The 24,670-nt window shown below is 42.3% G+C and overlaps 1 pseudogene; it reads right to left on the reverse strand.

Moving 5' to 3' along the window:
* Positions 1 to 14,807: 14,807 nt before the first annotated feature.
* Positions 14,808 to 15,290, reverse strand: LOC131811822 (ubiquitin-conjugating enzyme E2 C-like; annotated as a pseudogene).
* Between the last annotated feature and the right edge of the window lie 9,380 nt (positions 15,291 to 24,670).

The following is a 24,670-nucleotide window of genomic DNA, read 5'->3' on the forward strand; positions in this document are numbered from 1 at the left end:
GTTAAAGCACGAATTTTGTGTAATGTTAACTGACATTCTGGTTTATAAGATCTTATCTCTTGTCAGTCTGATGGTTGGAGCTGCTGTTCTTAATGCTTCCAAGGGCCTCAGAGCCTGACCAAATTCACTGGGGTCTAAGACCGGAGACTAATGAGGTTAGGGCCTGTTAGCCATCCCCTGGGTCTCTGCATTGGAGAGCTTGTGTGGCCGGAAGCTTACTGATTTCCACATTTTACCTGGTAGCTGCTCCTCCAAAGGTGGCTGACCTCGAGGGCAGAGCTAGTGAGGCCTGGAGCTTGGCCTAACACAGTGAAGCTTTGCTGTGAACTGAAGATGCCTGGAATCCCAGAGATGTGGTGCCTCCGGCAGAGAACCATCTGCTCTCTCTCCTCCTTCCTAGTGACCACCTCCCAGCTTTTCTGAGGGGCAGCTTGAGGTTTTGGCCTTGCTCCTGAGTAAATCCTGAGGTGTTAGCAGTCACCAATATCAAATACCCTATCCCCCTATTCATCAAATTCTGCTTTTTGAGATGGAGTGAGTTCAGCTGGCTGTCAACAGAGTAAACGTGCTCTCCTGCAAAAAGGAAAGTTTCCCTCCTTTTGTGCATCCGTCCTGCCCAACCATTCCTCATTCAGCCCGGCACCGCCTCTGGGTCTCCCTACAAGAAGCTTTCCTTGAGCACTTGCGTGTGAGCTCGAAGGTTGAATGATAATGAAGGAAACTGAAACAGTTAAAACCCAGCGCTGACTTTACAATCCCAATCTCAGGCTTTATAGGTAGGTAGAAAAGCTGGCAGGAGTGAGGCAAAAAAAAAAAAAAAAAAGGAAAGATCAAAGGCGTTCTCTGGATCAGTTTACCCAAGAGGGCAGAAAAAATGAAAAATGATGTCAAGCTATCAGACAAAACAGGTCTTTTTCCTCCAACACTTTTTACTGCCCGCCTTGTGTCCCAATCAAAATTGTGTTACCATTGGGACGCCTGGGTGGCTCAGTGGGTTGGGCCGCTGCCTTCAGCTCAGGTCATGATCTCAGGGTCCTGGGATCGAGTCCTGCATCGGGCTCTCTGCTCGGCGGGGAGCCTGCTTCCTCCTCTCTCTCTGCCTGCCTCTCTGCCTACTTGTGTTCTGTCAAATAAATTTAAAAAAAAAAATTGTGTTACCATTTGAGAGATCTTTGTAAAAGACAAAGGTGCAGAAGGCGCATATTAGGGACTCTTACCAAAGTGACCAGCAGCCTCCTATCGCCCCATCGCTGGCTTGCCAGAGTCTGTGCTGTGCTTGAATTTTCCCTGGTCTTGGCTTGCGGCCACCATGTTCTAGCCTTACAATGTCGGTGCTGCATTTCACATGGGGAGATGATGATGTTCATCACGCATCCAGAGGACAAACACCGGGAATTGCTTTTGGGGAATCAGGGTGACGTTGCTACCTATGAAGACTTTTTTCCTTTTATAACTTCCTTACTTGAGAGGCACACCCAAACCCTCGGCTTTGTTAGATCCATATTCTAGGGAGCTAAGAAAACAGAATTGGGCAGTTGCTGTACAAGAAACTGTAACATGTCTTACTTGGAAAACTCCAGCAACTTTATTCTACATGAAAATGTGAATCATTTGCAAAATGGCACTTCGTGCAGAATTGTTATCCTTTATTGGACAATGCTTTTCAGTTTGAATAATTAAAATCACAGTACGGACAAGGAGTAGAAACTTGCTCCCAAAAATGGAAGCCAGAAATTCACAAGTTTGTCAAGAAGACTATTTTTTGCCTGCTCCTGCCAGCTCCTTAATAGCATTTCCTTCTATAATAATAACTGCAATATTGTTAAAGCCTTTTAATCTGTTTCTTTTGAGAGTAGATGGTCTAAATGGCTTAAGCCTGTCAAGATGGTTTGATTCATTGTCTCAGAACTGCTGACATGTGGAGGGGGATAAAGGGCTCCGGAGAGTAAAGTCAGTGATTCTCTCTGCTGTGTCACTGCCCTTGTAGGTTTCTGCTATAACAATTGGCAAATAGAGGGGCACCTGGGTGGCTCAGTGGGTTAAGCCACTGCCTTCGGCTCAGGTCATGATCTCAGGGTCCAGGGATCGAGTCCTGCATCGGGCTCTTTGCTCAGCAGGGAGCCTGCTTCCCTCTCTTTCTCTGCTTGCCTCTCCGTCTACTTGTGATCTCTCTCTATCAAATAAATAAAATCTTTAAAAAAAAATTGGCAAATAGAGACTCCCCTGGGGGGCAGGTATATAACGGCCAAAAAGCCTTAACACCTGTCAGGCATTCTTATCCTCAACATCACTGTTAGTAGGGGCAAGAGGAAAGAGTTGGAAGTGAATTTGCCAGGTCCTCTCTGTAGATCATAGAATCCAGTGCTAGCAACAGCCTGGTGGCAGGAGAGCACAGTGTAAATGAGGATACTGAAATTCAATATGTGATGTTGGAAAAGGGTATTTTAATTAAAAATAAGTACTTATCATCTTCGTGTCTTTTAAAAAGCTTGTGCCTCGGGGGAAAACCCTGATTTGCACACTTGCAGTCATTCTGGTTTCACATTTGGTCTGTGATGACAAAAGTGTCACCTCCTTATTTCTCTGACAACTTCTGATGGGTCTGTCCAGTCCCAAAGCAAAGTCATTCTGGGATATCTTTTAACGGGAGTGGCAGTGGTGGGTCCAAAGCTATGAAGGCTGAGGGGACTCTCCGAGTGAGGAGAACATATTGTATACATTGAGAGGTAATAAGACATCAAACGCTATGTTACAGTTACCAAGAAATTTTTAAAAGTAAATTACTCTCCAATTTGGAAAGTTTGGCTTTAAGAAGGGCCTGTAGGCTATTTAACTTGGCTTTATCGGACATTTGTTAACTGTCATTTGTTAACTCTTGGGGCAGTAGAGTCTGTAATAATCAGACACATAAAGTTTCCACTTGCTTTTGAAATTCAGGGGGAGCTAAGAATGCTTAAGCATGTACCGTTCCTTAGAGTTTATGATCCTGGGTCTTGTTCAAATTAGCTGTGAAAATTGAGGAGTAGGCAAAAATGATTTTTGCCTACTTTTAAATGATCTATTGAAAAGGGATAAAATAGCATGAACCATTTATATCTCAATAGTCACTTTTCTGGAAAATAGAATACTATTTCTGATCACCTAAGTATTTTGTGGAATTCTTTTGTGTGTTCCTTTAACAAAGATTTACTGAGTTCTTACGGTGTGCCACTCGCAGTCCAGTGAATGACAGACATATAAACTGATTGCTGAGCTGTCGTGATCTGTGTGACAGAACTAATATATGTCCCAAGATCTATAGGAGTCCAGAGGAAAACTGATAACTTCAGACAAGGTGGAAAAATTGGGGGAGATTTCACAGATGTAATATTTGAAGTAGGCCTTGTTGGGGCCATTATCATTAACTTGGAGGAGTTTAAGATACCGGAACTGTAATCGTGTTAGGTAAGAGACTAACTGAGACTGAATTTAGACAGGGGACGGGGGTGGAAAGTGTATTTGAAATCTTGGCCAGACTTATTAAATTGACAGTAATTATACAAATTGTGAATTTTACAATTTTACAATTTTACTGAGGTCCAGCTCCTCAGTTCCCAGGTCAGTAGGTAAATAACAGATACACATCCTGGTCAGTGATCAATCATGTTACTTCTTCTGAAGTCTGTCACTGATCAGTCCTGGTGGAGGACCTCTTTGAGAATGGGCTGGTTTACCAGTATCTCCCAAATAAAATCAGGGCTTCCAAATTTCAATGTTTTCTCTGCTACAATGTACCCCACTGAGTGTGGGAGCAACACTTGGCTCTCTCCATGTCATCTAGTGGGTCAGAAGCTCAGAAAAAGGACACAGTTATGTTACTCTGGCTACGTTATTGCCATGGTAATAGAAGCTCAGAAGCCCTGCATCTCTCTGTGTCTATGAAGTGGTGGTGAGATACCTTGTTAGCATGCAATCAGCATGAGATCTCAAAATCTTTCATGGTTCCTGACATAACATATGCCACAATTCGTTTATTTACCCATCTTTTAATGGACATTTGGGTTTTTTCCTGTTTGGAGTTTTTATAAATACATCTGCTATAGACACGTAGGTCTTTGAACATGTGAACGTATACTTCCTTTTCTCTTGGGTAAGTACCTAGGAGTAGAATGGCTAGATCGTATAGTAGGTATATGTTTATTTTTTAATACATTTTCAAACTGTATTCCAAAATGTTTGTAACATTTTTTTATTCCCACCAAAAGAGTGTGAGAGTCCCAGTTCTTCCGTATCTTTGCCAACATTTGACATGGTCAGTATTTTTAAAATTTTAACCACTTTAGGGGCGCCTGGGTAGCTCAATCAGTTAAGCATCCATCTCTCGGTTTCAGCTCAGGTTATGATCTCATGAGTTCATGAGATCAAGTCTCACACTGGGCTCCACACTCAGTGAGGAGTATGCTTGAAGATTCTCTAACTCTGCCCCTCCCCCCCACTCACAGGCTTTCTCTCATATAAATCTTTTAAAAAAATAAATATTGACCATTCTAATAGGTGTGTAGTGGTATCTCATTGTGGTTTTAATTTCTCTAATGACTCATGTGTCACTATGCTGATGTCCATATATCATCATCTTTGGTGAAGTATCTCTTCAAACATTTTGCCTATTAAAAGATACAGCTGTTTAAAAATATAGATATATATAGCTGTTTTAAAGTCTTTATCTGCTAATTCTATCATCTCTGTCATTCTCAGTCTTTCAACTAGCTATTTTTTTCTTGGTTATGGATTATATCTTGCTGCTTCTTCACATGTCTACATGTCTAGAAATTCTTGGTTGTATGCTACAAATCACAGATGTTACATAGTTGAGTTTTTAGATTCTCATGCTTCTCTAATACAGTGTTGAATTTTGTTCTGGCTGGTAGTGAATTTGTAGATCACCTTAATATGTTCAAGGGCTGGTTTAGAGCCGTGTTAGTGTAGGTCTAGAACAGCCTCTCTGGGGTCTCTCTTGGGTGCCTGGGGCCACTCTGATTGGTCAGTCCTTGAGCATGTCATGGACCTATGCAGGCTCTAGTATTTGTTAAACCCCCAGTTCTACAGTGTCTTTGATCAGCCTCATGGAGTCTTGTCCTAAGATGAATAGCCTGGTATTTAGCTGAAGCCTCAAGGGGAACTTCCCCAGCCCCCCTGCAGATATCTGGAACTCCCCCTGTGCAGCTCCCTTGTCTATGTACCTTGCCCTGCACTCTCCAACTGTCTTACTAATCCAAACTTCCAATTTCTGTCTCCTCAGCTTTGCAAGACCCCTGTGCTCTGTTTGGCTATCTCCTCGTGCCACAGTCTAGAAAGTGTCTGTAGAAAGAGTATCATGGGACTTATCTCTCAGGAATCATGGTCTTGTGCTGCCTTTTGCCTGACTTCTGGAAACTGTAATTCCATATATTTTGTTCACTCTTAACAGTTGTTTGCTGTAGGAGGGCTAGTCCAGGACCTGTTAATCTGCCATGGCCAGAAGCAGAATCCCAAATGTGCTGTAATGAGGAAGTCCATTTAGAAAAGCGGGTCTGGGAAGGCCTCCCTAAGGAACAGATGATAACTGGGGGGTCAAGCAGTGGAGCAGTGATTGGGCCCTCCTTTGCCTCCTAACTGGTTCCTCTGAGATGAAGTAGGAAAAGGTTATTTGGATGAATTTAAAGACATTTTGCCTTGTTTTTTGTTTTCAGCAAAATCATCAAGCTAAAATGTGTCTGGAACTAGTTCCTGGCAAGTTCCCCTATCTCTTTACATTCAGGACATGATTTTTGTTTTTTAAGCTATGTGTTTTGTTGGTCTGGAAAGTAAAAATTTTAATGTGGTTAATGAGATGTAATGAAGACACATTCAAGTTTGAAAATGATCTCCATCTCTGGCAAAAAAAGTGGAACTAACCCTGCAAACACTAAAGGCATCAGTTACGTAGACTCTCACTTTGTGTCAAGAAGTGAGTTGACTCAGGGTTGTCTGGGTGGCTCAGTCGGTTGAATGTTCAGCTCTTGGTTTCAGCCCAAGTCATGATCCTAGGGTCGTGGGATCAAGCCCTGCATCAGGCTCTGCACTCAGCGGGGAGTCTGCTTGAGAGTCTCTTTATCCTTCTGCCCCTCCCACTTCTGTGTTCTCTCTCTCTCAAAACAAATGAATCTTTATAAAATATATATTAAAAAAAAAGAAATGAGATGACTGGGTTCAGATATTTAATATGCCTTCTATAACTGCTACTCTGGGCCAGGTCCTTGACACCTCAGGCTGTGTGTGTTTGTATGTGTGTGTGTGTTTTCCTCCTTAAACTAGGGAGTTAGACTAGGTTTTTTTCTGGTTTCAAGGCGATGAGGACAAGGTTTTTGTTATATGTACCTGCTTTCACAATCAGTCAGCAGATGTGGATTTGAACCTTGCTACTGCTCCCTCTGGAACCCCAAGTTTCTCATCTTAAAAACTGCAATACAAGGGGTGCCTGGGTGGCTCAGTGGGTTAAGCCTCTGCCTTTGGCTCAGGTCATGATCTAAAGGTCCTGGGATGGAGCCCCACATCGGGCTCTCTGCTCAGCAGGGAGCCTGCTTCCCCCTCTCTCTCTGCCTGCCTCTCTGCCTACTTGTGATCTCTGTCTGTCAAATAAATAAATAAATAAAATCTTAAAAAAAAAAACCCCACCCACTGCGATACTGTTACGGCTATTCTAAGGACAAGTGAGAAAAAGCAATGGGGCCTGGGGCCTGATGCAAGGTAGAAGTCTGTAGTAGACCCGAAAAAATGAGAGTTCTAGAGTAATGAGTAAGCAGTATATGGCTTGTGTATACCGAGTTAGTAGTTCTGCAAGTTCAGGCTCCCAGCCATGTGTAGCTTAGTCAATGTAAGGCTTAAAGAAGAAAGGAATAATCCCAAACACTTAGACAGTGAAGGAGGCAATGATTTGTACATGTGTACAGACCAAATGGAATTGTGCACATGCACACAAGCGATTCCCTGAGGGCTGGCAAGTGCTGCCAACAGCTGTTTCTATTCTGGTCTTCAACTTGCTCTGTCCCTCTGTCAGCCTCCTAGCTCCACCAGAAATCTTCCTGGGGGCCCTTGTTGAGTTTCCCGTCCCAGGGGAAGCAGGAGTCCACTCTGCTTTCTCTGTACGTTCTCCGAGATTCCTCTGCTCTTGACTTCATGTTCTCATGCCCACTCCTTCCCAGACAGTTGAGGGTTGGTCTCTTGAACTTTCAGCTATTGTCCAAGGCTCTTACTGCTCTTCTCTCATGGGGGAAAGGAATCAATAGGGGAGAACAGGTGAACTCTTGTAACAGACTCTGTTGTTTGCTGACCCAGTATCAAGTATCTTTCCCTTTTTTTATTATTAACTGAACCTCAGTTTTGTTCAGGGTGGCCCAGTGAAACATTGACTTGTCTTTGTGGCCAATGAGATGGAAGAGCAAATTGCCTGGTGAGGCTTTTAGGAATATGCTCTTTATAAAGGGGCGGACTCAATAGACCATGCCTTTTGCACTTTACTTTCACCACTTCTGGAATGCGGAAACACATGTTTGTGAGGACACTTCTCACAGCTAGAAATAGGGCAGTTACTGGTAGTACAATGGAGACACCAGACCAGCCCAGGATGACATCCCCTGGACTCCTTTTTTTCTTTTTTTTTTTTAAGATTTTATTTATTTATTTGTCAGAGAGAGAGGAGCGAGAGTGAGCACAGGCAGACAGAGAGGCAGGCAGAGGCAGAGGGAGAAGCAGGCTCCCTGCCAAGCAAGGAGCCCGATGTGGGACTCGATCCCAGGACAATGGCATCATGACTCGAGCTGAAGGCAGCTGCTCAACCAACTGAGCCACCCAGGCGTCCCTGGACTCCTTCTTATATGAAAACAATAACCCCCCTGCTTTACTTAAGCCACTGTTTAGTTGGGTTTTCCATTTCTTTCGGTATGCAAGGCTAGGTGACTCTCCTTTAAGCTGAGATAAAAAATAGGGCGCCTGGGTGGCTCAGTGGGTTAAGCCGCTGCCTTCGGCTCAGGTCATGATCTCAGGGTCCTGGGATTGAGCCCTGCATCGGGCTCTTTGCTCAGCAGGGAGCCTGCTTCTTCCTGCTTCTCCGTCTACTTGTGATCTCTGTCAAATAATAAATAAAATCTTAAATTGAGATAAATATTTGGTTCTATACATGGGACATAGAACAACGAGATTCTGTACGGCTTTGGAGTAGGAGGTATGTAAGCAAATGCTTGGTGGTCATTACTCAGGGATGCCTTACAGGGTCCTCCAGGAAGTGCGGGGTTGAATTTGGCAGAAAAGTAGAATCTAATTTATAAAGAAAATAATTCGAGGGGCACCTGGCTGGCTTAGTCAACAGAGCATGCAACTCTTGATCTGGTGATTGTGAGTTCAAGCCCCACACTGGGTACAGAGATTACTTAAAAAAATAAATAAAATTTTTAAAAAAGAGGAAGAAAATCATTTGAGGTAAAGGTGGCTTCTGCGGGATGCCTGGGTGGCTCAGTTGGTTGGGCGGCTGCCTTCGGCTCAGGTCATGATCCCCGTGTCCTGGGATCGAGTCCCACATCGGGCTCCTTGCTCCGCAGGGAGCCTGCTTCTTCCTCTGACTCTGCCTTCCACTCTGTCTGCCTGTGCTCGCTCTCTTGCTTGCTCTCTCTCTGAAAAATAAGTAAATAAAATCTTAAAAAAAAAAAAAGAAAAAAAGAAAAGAAATCCATGTTGGGTGTAGAGATCACTTAAAAAGAAAATCTTTAAAAAAAAAAAAAAAAGGTGGCTTCTGGCACCTCAAAGTGAGATGGAGAAGGGAAATTAGCAGAGGAGAAAAACCATAAAAAATCCTGCACCCTACAGCTAACACAATTAATAGTGAAATATTATAGGCTTCCTACCTGTGATTAGGAAGGAGACAAGAATGCCTGATACTGACTTCTCTACTTCTATTGAACATTGTACTGGAGGAACAGCGAAACTTAAATAATACATTTTACAATAATAACTCAAAACATCAGATGCCTAGGAACAAATGTGTTAGAGGGTTTTTTTTTTATTGTTTTATAAAAGCTATATAATATCAGAAGAAATTAAAATTGAAATATATAGAAGGATTTACCATGTTTGTGGATTAGAAGACAATAAAGAGACAATGTTCTAAAATTGTAATTCTTCCCAAAGTAATTTATAGGTTCAGTGCAATTCCAATCAAAATCCTAGCAGGTCATTTTAGGGAAATTGGCAAGTTGATTCTAAACTTTATATGGAAATGCAAAGCGCCAACAATAGTGAAGAAACTGGCAAATTTATTCTAAAGCCACAATTACTATGATGTTGGTACAAGATGAACCAATAGAACAACAGGAAAGAATAGAATATTCAGGAGTAAACTCACATAAATAAATTTATTTATGGGAAAAAGCGACGTTATAAGAGCAGCGAGAGAAAGGCAGTTTTTAACTGTAAATGGTGTCATGGCAATTGGATACCCATATGGGAATAAAATGTGTCCTGACTTCTACATCACACCATATTTCAAAAGTCAGTTCTAAGTAAATTGTAGAGAAAGGAAAATCATAATGCTACTAGAAGATAATATAGGCACAAAATTCACCAGTTATACAGGGAAATGCTGATGTTTTGGATTTACATTAAAATTAAGAGCTATTCATAAAGAGATTCCATTATGTTAGGCAAAATGGAAGCTAAAGCGAGATAATTTTTTTTTTTTTAAGGTTTTATTTGACAGAGGTCACAAGTAGACAGGCAGGCAGAGAGAGAGGAGGAAGCAGGCTCTCTGCTCAGCAGAGAGCCCGATGCGGGGCTCGAATCCAGGAGCCTGGGGTCATGACCCGAGCCAAAGGCCGAGGCTTTAACCCACGGAGCCACCCAGGCACCCCTAAAGCGAGATGATCTTTTTAACACATGTGATTGGCAAAGGGCTCATACCAAGAACAGAGTTTCCTCAAAGCCACAAGGAAAAGGGCACAAGCCAGTTCACAGACTCACTGATACTAAATAACTTTTTCAGATACGTAATCAACGTAGAGCAGAGCCCTTCGACCGCAGACTCGCCGCCCGGGAGCCCGTTACCCGGAGAATCACAGCCGGAAGCAGCGGGTCCGCCTCTGACGCAGCGTCTGAGCGTGGGTGGGAGTTGGACGCGACATCCTACGTCACACGCTACGTCATCCGCGTTTCATCTCATCATGTCTCCGTCGCATCTTTTTACTATTATTATTATTTCTAAGAAGGCAGGGGGGCCGGAGGGGGAGAGGGACAGGGAGGGATTCCCGAGCCGGCTCCACGCCCAGGCCCCCGCGGAGCCGAAGGCGGCCCCGTCCGTCCACCTGAGCCCAGGACCTGAGCCGGAACTAGGAGCCGCGCCTGCCGGCCTTCGCCACCCAGGCGCCCTGTCCTGTGATCAGTTCACGTCATCGCAAGAACCAAGGTGAGTACACACAGCTGACCCGCGGGACAACCCTCCGCTCAACCCAAAGCAAAATCCATGTGTCACTTTGACGTCGCAGAATTGAACTGCTCGTCGCCTGCTGGTGATGGAAGCCGGGCCGAGAGCACGAGCGGACGATTAACACAGCACTGTCTACGGTGCTCGGGTCGTCAGGTAAGCCGGAGAAGAGACGACGTTAAGTTCAGTACAATACAGTACTGAACCGTAGTCATACAAAATGAAACCCATGGATCAGTTGGACGCGGTAGGTTCAAACCTGCGTTTTTCAAGGGTCAACTGTATAGAAAGAGTTTGAGAGATGGACCACCTTCACACAACTGTGATTACGGTATATTGTTACAATTGTTTCATTTTATTATTAGTTATTGTTGTTAATCTCTTTCTGTGCCTAATTTAAAAATGGGGCTCTATCCTAGGTACGTATGTATAGGGGAGAAATATGGTAGATATAAGGTTCAGTACTATCCGTGGTCTTAGGTATCCGGGGGTCTTGGGAACCATCCCTTATGGATAAGGGGGAACTAGGGTAGCAGTGTTTAACAGCAGAGGCTCTCCACTAAGGTCTTCTGAGTTCAGACCCTCGGTGTGCTTTTTATTTTATTTTATTTTATTTTTAAAGATTTTATTTATTTATTTGACAGAGACCACAAGTAGGCAGAGAGGCAGGCAGAGAGAGAGGGGGAAGCAGGCTCCCTGCTTTGCAGACAGCCCAATGCGGGGCTCTATCCCAGGCCCCGGGACCATGACCTGAGCCGAAGGCAGAGGTTTTAACCCACTGAGCCACCCAGGCACCCCGGTGCTGTGCCTTTTATTAGGCTTTTGCCTTGCTGTGTCATAGCTTCTTGCGCCTCAGTGTCCTGCTAATAATAGTATGTATATCGTCAGGCTATTAAAAGCAAAAGTCTGAGAACAGTTACAGGCCCTTTTTGTTAACTGCAGCAATGCTTATCACAATTATCAGGGATTAACCTTTGTCTTCAACCAAAACTCATCTCTTGCTTATTACACTATATGGGCTTCAGAAAATGTTTGCTGTTTAACTTCCAAATCACTAAAACCTTGAATAGTATGGCTGTTCAACCATAACCCTCATCTACTGTTCAGTAGTTATATTATTGGATCAACACTTTATTATAAAGGTACTCACTCATTAAAAAGTATTGGAGTAATACAAAGATAATGAGGGTAAGAATAACTTTTATTTAATACTTACTGCATGCCAGACATTAGTCTAAGCACTTAACACATTATTTCCCCTTTACTCACCACATAAGGACTTCAAAGTAGATACTGGGTTTTTTTTTTAAGATTTTATTTTATTTTTTTAAAGTAATCTCCATACCCAAGATCAGGCTCAAACTCACAACCTTGAGATCAAGAGTTGCGTGCTCTTCCAGTCAAGCCAGTTGGTCACCCCAACGTAGGTACTATGTTTATCCTCCTTTTAAATGAGAGGAAACTGAGGCACATAAGGTTTAAGAAACTTGCCCAAGGTTGTAAAGCTGCTTAGGGTAGATCAGTACTTAACTCTGTTGATCTTGAAACCTTTCCACAAGAGTAGTCAGATAGCACTTAACTCCTTAAAAAAAATGAAGTATTTATATAATGAAGCATAACATTGTTCCTTAGCATTCTCAAGGATGCAGAGGATACTCAAAAATGTAATTGAAACTATGGACATTAATGAGCAATTCATATTATACGTGTATAAGTAAACTGCAATGATGCATTACCTATGAGTAGAAAAACACAAGCAAACAATAATAGCAGTTATTTCCATTGGAGATTAGAGTTCATTTTATTTTCTTTTGTAGCCTATTTTGTATTTTTCAATTTTTCTACAATAATTGTACTGCCTGTGTTACTGTTTTAAGAAAAAATATTAGAGAAAATCATATATTGCCACAATTTCCAAATGCTGATTGAAAACTAAAAACTGCGGGCTGTCTTCAGTCCTACCAAGTCTTTGTGACACACTTAGTGGCTCAGCTGTCTTTCAAAGCCAAATTTGGGGGCAAAAATTCTGTTTCCAAATGTCAAGGCTATTTCCACATTTAACCTCATATTGGGACAGACTTCATAGATCTGATCGTCCATCTTCTGGGTTGCAAAATAGCCAAGCCACTTCTTTTTATTGCCCCACTGAGAAAAGGCCCATGTGGGAAGGGTCATACAAGGCTAGGGGAGGCACTCACCTTGGGCAGCAAGTGAGAATGTCAAAGAGACAGGCAATTGAAAATCAATGTCATTGTTCAATCTGTGGGCAAAAGACTTCCTGCATGAATTTGAGATTATGACTGATGAGATTATGACAGGTGGGGAGCTGCGGGGGGCAGTCAGTTCTAGTCAAGAAGGTAAGCTTTGGAGAAACATCCTGAGCTGGGAGATTGATGTGGGAGAGGGAGGGGAAGGGGTCTGAGTAGTCTCCAGAATAGCAGGGTTATCCAGGGAGCTTCCTGGAAGGACCTGGAAGTGTTTAGTAGGCTCCAGGTCCTACCTCTAGGAAACCCAGCCTAAGGCAGAGTCTGGCAGGGAAGAGGTGAAGATACTGTTTTGGGTGCAGCATCTCATACAAATTCACTGCAACTAGCACGGAATGGACCGAACCAGAATGAAGACAGCTGCAATAAGGTCCTGATGTGAACTGCGGGTATGGACAGAGCTGGGAATCCTGAGTCTCTAACAAGCTCCCTTTCCTTGCCACCGTGATGCTGGCAGTGAGATGATGCTGGTGCAAGCAAACAAACAAGACAGTCCGTCCGTCCACCGGCGCCGTTCTCTCATCCTTAGCACCCGCTGCTGCCGCCATGCAAGACAGATCCACGCTGTCTTCCTCTTCTTCCTCCCTCTTCCTTCTATAGGCTCTAATGGTTCTGAGGCTTTGCTTCTTCTTCTCTGAGTCTGTCTGATTATTTCTTTCAACCATATTACGCATTTTCTCGGAACAGACCTTACTCTGAAAAAAGGACCAGGAGAAGCAGAGGGCAGATTGAGAAACATGAAGGAGAATGGTCCAAATTTGGCCAGAGCCAGGACTTGGCAAGACATGGAAGTGAAAATGACCTGGAGGTTTTTCAGCCAGAGGAGTAGCTGGGGCCTTGGGTAGCTGCATATTCTCATCAGTGGCTTTGCTTCTTTCTGTGCTCACCTCAGTTAGGAGACCATACAGGGTTCATCTGTACTCTCAGGGGCTGGTCTGTGGGCACAAATGCTGGTGGTTGATAAGGGTTTGGTGCCTTTAGTATAGAGAAGTTCTCTACACAACTTTTCATACAGATGGTTGAATTTCTTACACACATACACACAGTGAAATTTCTTAACATTACAGGTGGCTATGTTTTAGGGAAAAAATGACAAAACTAAGGTTTATACGGCTTGATTTGGAATCTGGCCTTTCAGAATCAGGCCTTCATTTCTAGAATGGGTGATATACCAAACAAATATCAACAGGTACCCGGCCTTGGCATCCTGCCATGGTGGCCTATTTAAACTGATTGAGCAAACTTGTTCATAGAATGTGCTAGAAGCTCTGCTTCAGCCCAACTACTGAGACTATAGGGAATTTACTGCACCATACAGTCTACTCGTGTATATGTTTGAAAGTTTCCAGGTTAGAAAGTTCAGATTTTCCCTTTGTGGCTGGTGGTATTTGGAGCGTTGGAATGGCTACAAGCCCTTCGGTGATGGGGCTTAGAGGAAGTTGAGTTGGAGATACCTTTAGTTTGGGTTTAGTGGGCTATATTGTGTTCTTTTGTAGTTTCTTTTGTGTAATCAGAGTTATCTCTATCCCCCTGGTGCAGGAGTGGCTTTGAAAAATGCTCCTACTGCCTAGTGTGCTGACTTAACTGGCATCAAGACACAAAAGTGTTACTCAGAAATCAAATCATGATATTAAAGTATCTGTCTCCTGGCACACAGCACCAGAGGTACATGAGAGTAAAAGAGAAAGTTTGAAAAGCAGTCTGGAAAAATCCTCCTTACCACCAGATGTGTAAAATAATACATTCTTCCTGTGACATTCAATTCTTTGATACCTTATCAAAATTGGAAGTTTTCTCCTAATCAGGAATATAAGAGAAAGCAATTATATATGTACTGCATAATTTAAATCCTTTTAAAAAGAAGGATTGTCCAAAATCAAAGTTAGAAGATTTTTTTGGTGAAAATAACCCCAATGTATTTATTTAATATATTTATCACAAAGATTTAACTTAAAAAAAACAAACAACACAAAAATGACACCACAGCTTAAGATACAGAGTCCCAGATAGAAATGAAGGAAAGGACAGACCATTTAAGGAGAAAATAAAAAGACAACACAAGCAGAGAGGCCGGACGGTCAGGGTTCTTGGCTGGAGACGTGTTTCAAGTAGGTTTCTTATAGACACTTCTTAAAGATCGTGGGGTTTTTCCCCAGCTCAGCAGCATGTGTGTGCAAAAGGCTATCCGTGTTGGGTTCCCTGGATGGAGAGCAGCTTTGTCCTTCAAGATGTCCAGGCAGGTGTGGTAGCAGGCGTGAGGAATTTCACCGTGGGCGTGGTGTCAGCGTAGCTGTCGGGGAGCTCCAGGGGGAGCTCATTGTAGCTCAGGTCTCCATGCACTGTGCCAGCTGCTCCACGGATCGTCCCCACCTGTTCAGAAAGTTTCTCTGGTCCAGGGAAGGCAGAAATTGCTTTGTCACCAGGCATCCTGGGGGTCATCAGCTCCTGCCGTGGCCTTTTGCCCATGGGGCCCCGGACAGTGACCCCGCTGGGCTTGGCTCCTCTGCGGTTGCGGGTGGTGGCCACACTGGCAGCAGCAGGTCAGGGTTCTGGGAGGCCATCCAGGCAGCGTGGGCAGGGAGACAGCAACTCGGAGAGCATGGCTGCCACCCAAATTTGGAAAATTCTTGTGTTGGTGGAGCTCAGACTGCTAACTGGGTTACAAACAGCAAGGAAGCCTGTGTGTGAATATACCAATTTTATGCATTTTATGCATATAAACTAAAAATAAATGGAAAACGGAGATCGGTCATGCTAGAAGGAAGAATGACTGTTTTTCTATTTTCTCTGTGGAAATTATTGTAGAAAATAATTGTAATATGAAGAGCTGACCGAAAATGGTGCAGCCAGAAAATGTAAGGATAAAAGTATTATAGAGGTGTATCAACAGTGAAATAATTTAAACTGTGATTTATTGTATTTGGCAGTTTTTAAAAATTTCATTTGATGTGATCTCTTTTCCCCATTCTAAATGTATATTTTAATGTATAATTAAAATTTTTATTTATAATCTTTTTCATTAAGACACCCTCTCCCCAATTGTATAAACTTCAGGTGCTACAGTGTCCACTCCTACTTAGTTTTCTTCACTGATTCCTCCTTTTCTCTCTGATTTCCAAACACTGGGAAAACCCCAGGGCTCAGTTCTTAAACTCTTCCTCTCTGGCTTCACTCCCTGAGTATATAGGTAGTCGGGGTCTAACCAGAGAAGCACAACCACAACAGAATTGGGATTTATTGTTGGAATAAGACCTTATACAGTTGGGAAGGAAGATCTGAAAGGGGGCAGGAAGGAATGGGAGCAGACTTCCTAACTAGGAACCACTGGGGCGGGAGACAGAGTTGGGGCTTCCAAAGGCACATCCGCCTGCTACTGGGGGACCGAGAGTTGGAGAAGTCTATACAGAAGGCCATTATCTCTGAGTCTGGTGGTAGGGCTGGGGCTGCTATTGGCCAAGAGGGCCAACAGTTGGGAAGCAGAGTTGCAGAGAAGATGCAGAGTGGGAGAGAAGGGCCTGAGCTGGAGCTCAGCAGTACCTCTGTCAGCATCGAACCACACATCCTTCAGAGAGTTGTGATGGCCACCTCATTTCTGCCTGGCAATTTCATGCACATATCTTTTTTGGTCAGTGCTCATCTGAAAACATACAAGGAAAAAGATTTTGGGATATACTTCAGTTTAGCCAAGTGAACACAGTTCAGAAGCACATACCAGGTAATCTCACTTTGTCTCATTGCTTTAATTCTACCCCTACTCTGATGATTTACAGATTTTTTAATTTTTGGAATTATAGGCCTTCTTCAGAATATAGGAATACAGATTTATGTCTAATTCCCTCCTTACATCACCACTTGGATATTTAGTAGACTTTTGAAACTTAAGATATTTTTAAAAAAAGAGAAAGAGAGAGAGAGAGAGAGAGATCCTTATCTTCTTTCCTAAACCTGTTCTTTTTTTTTTTTTTTTTAAAGATTTTATTTATTTATTTGACAGACAGAGATCACAAGTAGGCAGAGAGGCAGGCAGAAAGAGAAAGAGAGAGAGGGAAGCAGGCTCCCTGCCGAGCAGAGAGCCCGATGCGGGGCTCGATCCCAGGACCCTGAGATCATGACCTGAGCCGAAGGCAGCAGCCCAAACCACTGAGCCACCCAGGCGCCCCTCCTAAACCTGTTCTTTCTAAAATCTTCCTCTGAGGTCCAGGTGTTCTGGCTAAAAATCTCAGGACTGCCTTTACTCCTCTGTCTCCCAACCAATAAGTAATTGATCAAAAAATCCCATTGGCTGTTCCTTCAAGAAATATCCATGACCTACTACTTCTGCTGTGGGCTGGAAAATTGTCACCGCTCCCTGAGAGATTCATACCCTAATCCGTAGAATCTATGGATATTACCTGAAATGGCTTTAAAAGAGCAGGGGTGCGGTAGGTAGGGTGGGCATCAGTTAAGGATCTTGAGGTGGGGAGATTATCTGGATTATTCCAGTGAGACCTAAATGCAATCCCATGTATCCTTAAGGAGGAGGCAGAGGGAGATTTGCAAACCCCACCCCCACGAGAGGAGAAAGGGAGGTGAAGATAGAGCAGAGAGAGATTGGAAGATGTCAGCCTTGAAGATTGGAATGATGTGGCCGTAGCTACCAGAAGCTCCCAGAGCCAAGGGGTAGAATTTAGAGTGCACAGCCTTGCTAACACATAGAGTGGGGTCCAGTCATACTGATTTGGGACCTCTGAACTCCAGAACAGGGAAAATAAATTTCTATTGGCTTAAGCACCACGTTTGTGATTGTTTGTTACAGAAGCCACCAAAACCGATACTATTTTTTACCATTTCCTCTCTGGCAACCGTATTGCAGAACGCCACCATCTCTGGATTATTCCAGCAGCCTCCTATCTAACTGACCTCTCTGCTTCTGTCACCACCCCACTCCCTATGGTCTGGTCTCAGCACAGCTGCTAGAGTATACCTTTAAAAATGTAATTCAGGAGATGCCTGGGAGGCTCAGTTGGTTGAACTTCCGACTCTTGGTTTCAGCCCAGGTCATGATCTCCGTGTCCTGGGATTGAGCCCTGCGTCAGGCTCTGTGCTCAGCAGAGAATCTGTTTGAGATTCTTTCTTTCCTTCTTCCCCTCCCCCTCTCACTCATTCTCTGTGTAAAATCAATAAAATAAAATCTTTTTAAAAAAAGTTGTTAAAAAATGTAATTCAGATCAGGTCACTCATTTTTCAAAACCCTCCAGTTGTTTCCCTTCTCATACAGAGTACAATACATAATTCTCATAACCAGCTTACAGAGCTCTAACTCAACTCCTTTATAACCTGTCTGACTTTATCTCCTACATTCCACCGTAGTAATATAGTTTCCTCGATGTTCCTTGAGCATATCAGGTGTGTTGCTACCTCAGGACTTTTGCACTTGCTCTTCCCTCTCCCCACCTCCCATGGGCTTACATCTTCACTTGATAGATGAAACCTACTCCTAAAAACACCAGCCATCCAACCTCACTCACTCACACACCCTTATGCTCTTCCCTTACTTCCTCCACAGCCATATTAAATTCTGACATATGTATTCTTACGGAGTTGTTTAATTCTCCACCCTCCCCCATTAGAATTTAAGTTCTGTGAGGGCAGGGGTATCTACCAGGGATTGTTTTTCACTGTTGTATCCCCAATACCTAGATAGGTCTATAGCACATTAATGGATGCTGAATAGTATTTGTTGAAGGAATAAATTATGCGAGAATGCTTAGGTTGTTTTTTTTTTTTAATTTATTAACTAATTTATTTGAGAAAGAGTATGAGGAAGAGGAGAGAGGGAGAAGCAGACTCCCTGCTGAGAGCCCGACCCAGGGCTCAATCCTAGGACCCTAGTATCAGGATTAGAGCCAAAGGCAGATGCTTACTTAACCCACTAAGCCACCCAGTTAGCTTTATATTACAAACATTTTACCCTATTAAATGGTCTTGCACTGAGCTGTAATCAGCAATCACCCAACTCATTCCTTGGTTTCATTAATATTCTCTGGAGATGAAAACACTTCCAGTTTCCCAAATGTCACTCTGGTCAGGAACTGAACCATATGTTGGATTCAGTTGTAATGTAAATAATGGAACTATCATGCATTCCGGAAATGAAGGCATTCTCTCCACGTCTGTGTTTTTCCCATCCCTCTACTTTAAACTGGAAGGGAAGGCTTGAGTGGGAATTTGGTATTCCTTTGAGGGGTTTTCCCAATCCAACAGTCTTTGATCCTGGCTGTGGGTTTCATAAGCACCATTCCTCTCTCATCCATCCGCCTCTTCTAATTCTTCCTCCCCCAGTCATTTCCTGTCACAGCAACCCTTTCAAAATTAAACTCCAATTCTAAAACAAATGAAGCAAAGGCAGGAAGGGGGGGATGAATCACAGCATATGGGAACAGTTTTGTTTGAAAGCATGATCAGCACTCTTTGCAAACAAGCTGTGACCATATGCAGTAGGGTGGGCGTAGAAGGAGTTTTAAAAGACAAGTGATAAACTGTGAGAAGTGTCTGACTTACAAAGAAAAAGCCCATTAATGATTGGTTTGATAGTAAGAAGTAATACCTTGAAAGAAGTCTCTCTCTAAGGAAATAGATATTTCTGTGCCGTTTTATAAATCGAAAGATTGCAAAGAGGTGGCCTGTAGTCAGTTAAAATTCTTGCCCTGAAGTAGCAGAGAGGCTATGAATAATAATAACTGGTTAGGACTTCTTTCATGGCTAAAACCAAGATCACTTGAATTCAGATTTATTGGTATACCAACAGAAGTTATTTTTAGAACCAGATCTATTGCCTTTAGGTGCTCATTCCTAAGGAAGAGAGAAAAGAGATGTAAAAGTGTGTGTGTGTGTGTGTGTGTGTGTGTTTCTTTTATTGATTGTCTCAGTAAATGTGTGAGTGTGTGTGTGTTTCTTTTATTGATTGTCTCAGTCAGTAAATAACTGAGTTCTGACTAAAAGCCAGGCACTGTGCAAGCCCTGGACATTCAATATGAAACAAAAATCCTGGGTGTTATATGGTAAACAAAAATCATCACAGTCCCTACCTTCATGAAGTTTACAGTCCAGGGAGAACATAGCTAGTAATCAAATGGCCACCGAAGCAAATGAAAAGTAACAACTGTGGCTTATTGTCATTTGTGCTGTCATGGAGGGCAACAGTAGGGATCCTACTGATGGGACACTGATGGGACCCCTGAGCTGGCCTGGGAAGTCAGGAGAGGCTTCCCTCTGGTGATGATGGACTTGCAGCTGAGAGGTGGTTTAAGACGGGACAAGGGTGTGCGAAGAATTCAGGGCAGAAAAGGTGATATGTGCAATTATCCTGGAACAGGCGGGGTTGCAGTTTTATTCAAGGAGCTGAAAGAAGTACAATGAAGGGAAATGCATCTGGAGCTTGACCGTGAGAAGTCAAGAAGCAGAAAATAGAGAGGCATGACTACCCGGTGCCTTCTGGGCTGTGTTAAGGATTTTGATCTCTCAAGGAGAAGCCATTGCAAAGGGGGACAGGGCAACTGTAAGAGCACACCCCCCCCCCCCCAAGCTCCCTCTTATTTCCCTCCATCATTAGGTCATAGAGAACGTGCTGTAGGAAGGTAGAAGTAGTAAAAAATGGTTATGTTAAATCAATCTTTCATTTAACAAATATTATAAGTGATTAATCTGGGGCACATACCGTTCTAGGTCCTAGGGTAAAAAAGATGAACCAGAAACTTACTGATCACCCCTCATAAGGCTTACCGTCTAAGATGCAACATGCGTGATAAACATAGTCCCATGAATAAATCATTGCAATTTACATAATGCACCAAAAGAACAACATAGGATGCTCTGAGCTCAAGTGACAGGGTCCTTGCCTTGGATGGAACTAACTAAGGAACTCAGGGAAGCTCTCCTCTGAAGGCTAGGTTGACTAACTGTTGTCAGTAGGATCATTGGAAAGTTACTGAAAACTTCAATTCGCCTTTTATTTTCTACTCCCAACCCCTTATTTCATTAGGTGACCTTGACTTTCATGCTTTCTCTCTATGTATATAAATGGCAGTGAGTAGGTAGCAAGGCACCTGTGTTTCTGGAAGAAATGCAAAAGCCCATTTATTCTGATTGCCAACTCTGGAACATACCTGGTGGTAAATGAAACAATGAACTATGAGATCATTGGGCAGCTCTGATTTTGTTCTGTCTATATATAATCCACCAGGAGGGTAGTAGTATTGATATTTCTAAATTAACACCCTTTTCCTTAGTAAACCAATTACTTCCAACATGTTACAGTTCATCACTTCAAACTAGTTTTTTTTTTTTTTCCAGTCAGTTGAAGACAGAAAATCCATAAGCAGTTTATCAGTGTGTGATGCTGTTTGCATTTCTGTGCTTCTCCCGATTTGGATTTTCATCATTCTTTGTACTCTTAGCCCAATCTCTGCACAAATTCATATATTTATATGAAAACAAGCAGCAATTCTTGTTTATAAATGTAGCCTGGAAACCAGCCAGAGCATACTTACTAAAAACTTCGGGTGTGGTTGATTATTCCTGAAGATAAAGCCCAGTATTGTTATTCTTCTAAATTGACCTAGCCCTTTACTAAAAGGGCCAACCCTGTGCCTACAGTGGAACTGTATGTGCTGATTGACAAAGAACTACTGTAGCATGGTTTGAATTCTGTCTGAACCATTTAAAAGTATGTATCTATTTAATATACTTGATAATTCTGATTTAATTTCATACCAATCATTTAACAGTATTTATCATGCATAAGTTACTTAAATTCTCCAGGTTTCCTTTTTTCTTTAGTAAAGTAGGAATAATTATATCTATTTTGCCCTTTTGGCCTAGTTGTGAAATTAAATGTGAAAATCTTTGTGATTATTCTTTGTAAATTCAGTATTTATGTGCAGGATGCCATTATTTGCATCATTGGCCCCAATTCTTCACCGCTTCCTGTAACTAAGCCCTTGGACATGTGGTTTTGCAAGCCCCTTACTAAAGAGAGGGGTATTTTTCCCTGCCTCTTGACTTTAGTTTGGATATCTTACTTGCTTTGGTCTTTAGAGTATGGTCAAAGGGACAGTGTGCAGTTCTGAGCCTAGATCTAAAGCAGCCTCAGACGTTTCTGCCTGTTTGTGTGCTTTACCAATTGCCATGAGAAGAGTATGGCCCTGATCCCGCGAAGAAGATGAGGGGCATGTGGAGCAGAGCCGCTCCAGTCCAGCTGCCCCAGCTCTGTCAAGCCTAGACCTGCTGGCTCCCATTTGACCTGCAGATATGTGGTTTAAGTCCATCCCGGTCAGCAGAACACCCAGCCAAGCCATGTGAATGAAGTTAATGTGTGTTATTATGTAGCACTCAGGTTTTGATGTAGTTTTTAATATATCGCCAATTAAACATCCATTGGTTCACCAAGATTAAGTTATCTTCTAGGGAAAAGGACAGAGATTTCAGTTTTGAATGGATTTTTCCTCCTGTCCCTGTGCTTTTCTATGTTTTTCCTTTTTTGGCCCAATTTTCAAAAGGAAATTGTTCAAGAGTTGCAAATATGAAATTCTCTGTATGGCACCTCAGATTATCTGAATAAAAGGCTCAGTAGAAATCTAACAAATAATGTTTTAGTGAAAATGTTTACTTCTCACTGAGATGTAGATGAGGAATTCTGTTAGGATCACATGCTTTCTTGTTTATTGTCTCTTTTATAAATAGACTGATCTACAAGTATATGCAAAAGGCAGGAACAGGCCATGATACTTCACCAAGAGCCTTAGTGTGTCACCCAGCTTTGGGAGTCTTTTAGGATAATTCTAAGCTAACAATTCAATATAATACACATTAAATATATACCACATGTAAGGCAAATGTAAGGTCCTAGGGAAACAGAAACGAACAAGACATAGTAGCTCCCTCTTAATGATCTAGTAAAGGAAATGACATGCAAATTACTCATGATACCATATCTCATTAATTCTGTAACACTTTTTTTTGGTACTTTTTCATATGTTGAAATCGATGGTTTGTCATAGTTTAGTTAATAGTGTTTTTTTCAGTGTGTTTATGTAGGATAATGATGCAGGTTATACTTGATATCCTCTTATAGCCAAGAAAATACAGAAATAAGTTGCTCGGAGAACAGCGTATGCACTGTGTCATACGATCAAAAAGCAAGGAGGCATTACTTCTCCTAGAAAACACAGAGGGAGACCTCATGGGGGAGAAGCCTGTGAGATGGATTTCAGTAAGAAAAAGTATGGGAATAAAGACCACATAGGTCAGTTGATCCCTAAACTTTCTGTCACCAAGGAGTACTTTTATTGCTTATCTCTTCTCCTGTTCAGTGTTGCCGTCAAAATGCCTTTGTCATGATAAATAAATTTGCATTTATCAAGAGATACTTCACTTCTCCATTTCATAGCAAAAGCCATACATTACTGGTAATCAGAATTTTTTTTTTTTTTTAAGATTTACTTATTTATTTTTAGAGAGAGAGACAGAAGAGAGGGAAAGAGAGTGCAGCGGGGGAGGGGGTTGAGGGAGAGAGAGAATATGGAGCAGACTCCCCACTGTGCACGTAGCCTGATGTGGGGCTCAATGTCATGACCCTGAGATCATGACCTGAGTTGAAATCAAGAGTCGGACACTTAACTGACTGAGCCACCCTGGAGCCTATTAATGACAATTTCTAATCAGAGGAGATAATCAGTATTCTCAGATTAAGTTAGCATTTTTGGCCAGAACCCAAGAAATTTAACATTTTAGTTTCTGAAGTTATTGTTCCAGGAAACTTTAAGCTGTACTAGGATTTTTGAAATATTGACAAGAATTCATCCTAGATGGGAATACCACTTTACATGAAAAATTCATCATAAAAAACCAGATAAACATGGGACCCATGCTTTGTGATCCTTAATATGGTCTGCCTGGTGCTTTGAGTGAAAGAGGAAGGATTAGAGAAGATGAGACAGGAATTATGAGAGGACCAGCTCATAGAGAGTCTTGAATGTCATACTTAGGAATTTAGACTTTTATTATAACTATCGCTGAAAACATCATTAGCTTGAGTATAAAAGGACAAATATAAGAAGTAAAACCTGGATGACTAAATTCCTACCAGAAGAACACAGACACGCCATAGCTTGTTTGCTTACCTATAGTGCACCAGCTGCCAATAAAACAGGTGTAGGAGGAATGCATAAGCAGCACCATCAATTCTATCTTTCTGTTGTGAGGATTCCAGGCAAAGTATTATGTAATAGAGCTTAAATTCTGGAGTTAGACCACCTAGGTGCATCTTCTGACTCTACTGCATTTTAGTTCTGTGGCTTTAGGTGAGTTATTGAAGATCTTTGACCTTCAGTTTTCTTTTTCATAAATGGAGAAAATGGAATTATCAACATTAGCTGATATTTGTAAGAATGATATAATTTTTGTAAGTTGTCTGGTGTACAGTTACCAGGACTCAGCACTTATTAGTTTCTTTTAGAACTTGCTTAGAAATCCAAAAGGATGTGTGAAGCAGAGGCAAGAAAAAAATTAAATTTCCTTACCTCCCACAGCACACTGACAAGTCCTTGAGACAGGCAGAGTGACAGTCCTCTCAGAACTCAGCTGCGTCAATGTTAATACTTTGCTAGGGGCAAAAGGCAATCTTAGCCTGACCCCGAGGATCCTGTAAGTCTACTTCAGCATAAAAATTCCTTTGGAAACTTCTTTTATCTCTACTCACAAGATATATGTTGGCAATCATCCCCAAGCATATGACCCCCAATATACATCTGAAGGGTCTCATGACTAAGTTTTTATTAGACAGTAACAAATGAACTTTTATCAACAATAGCCCCTCAAAGTCATGGAAACCTTGCTTCCAAAATTCCTTAGTGATTTCCACTATCCCAACTTGAAAGTACATAGTGGGCCACTCCTCACGCTC

This window comes from Mustela lutreola, chromosome 11, assembly GCF_030435805.1.
Source record: "Mustela lutreola isolate mMusLut2 chromosome 11, mMusLut2.pri, whole genome shotgun sequence".
NCBI lineage: Eukaryota > Metazoa > Chordata > Mammalia > Carnivora > Mustelidae > Mustela > Mustela lutreola.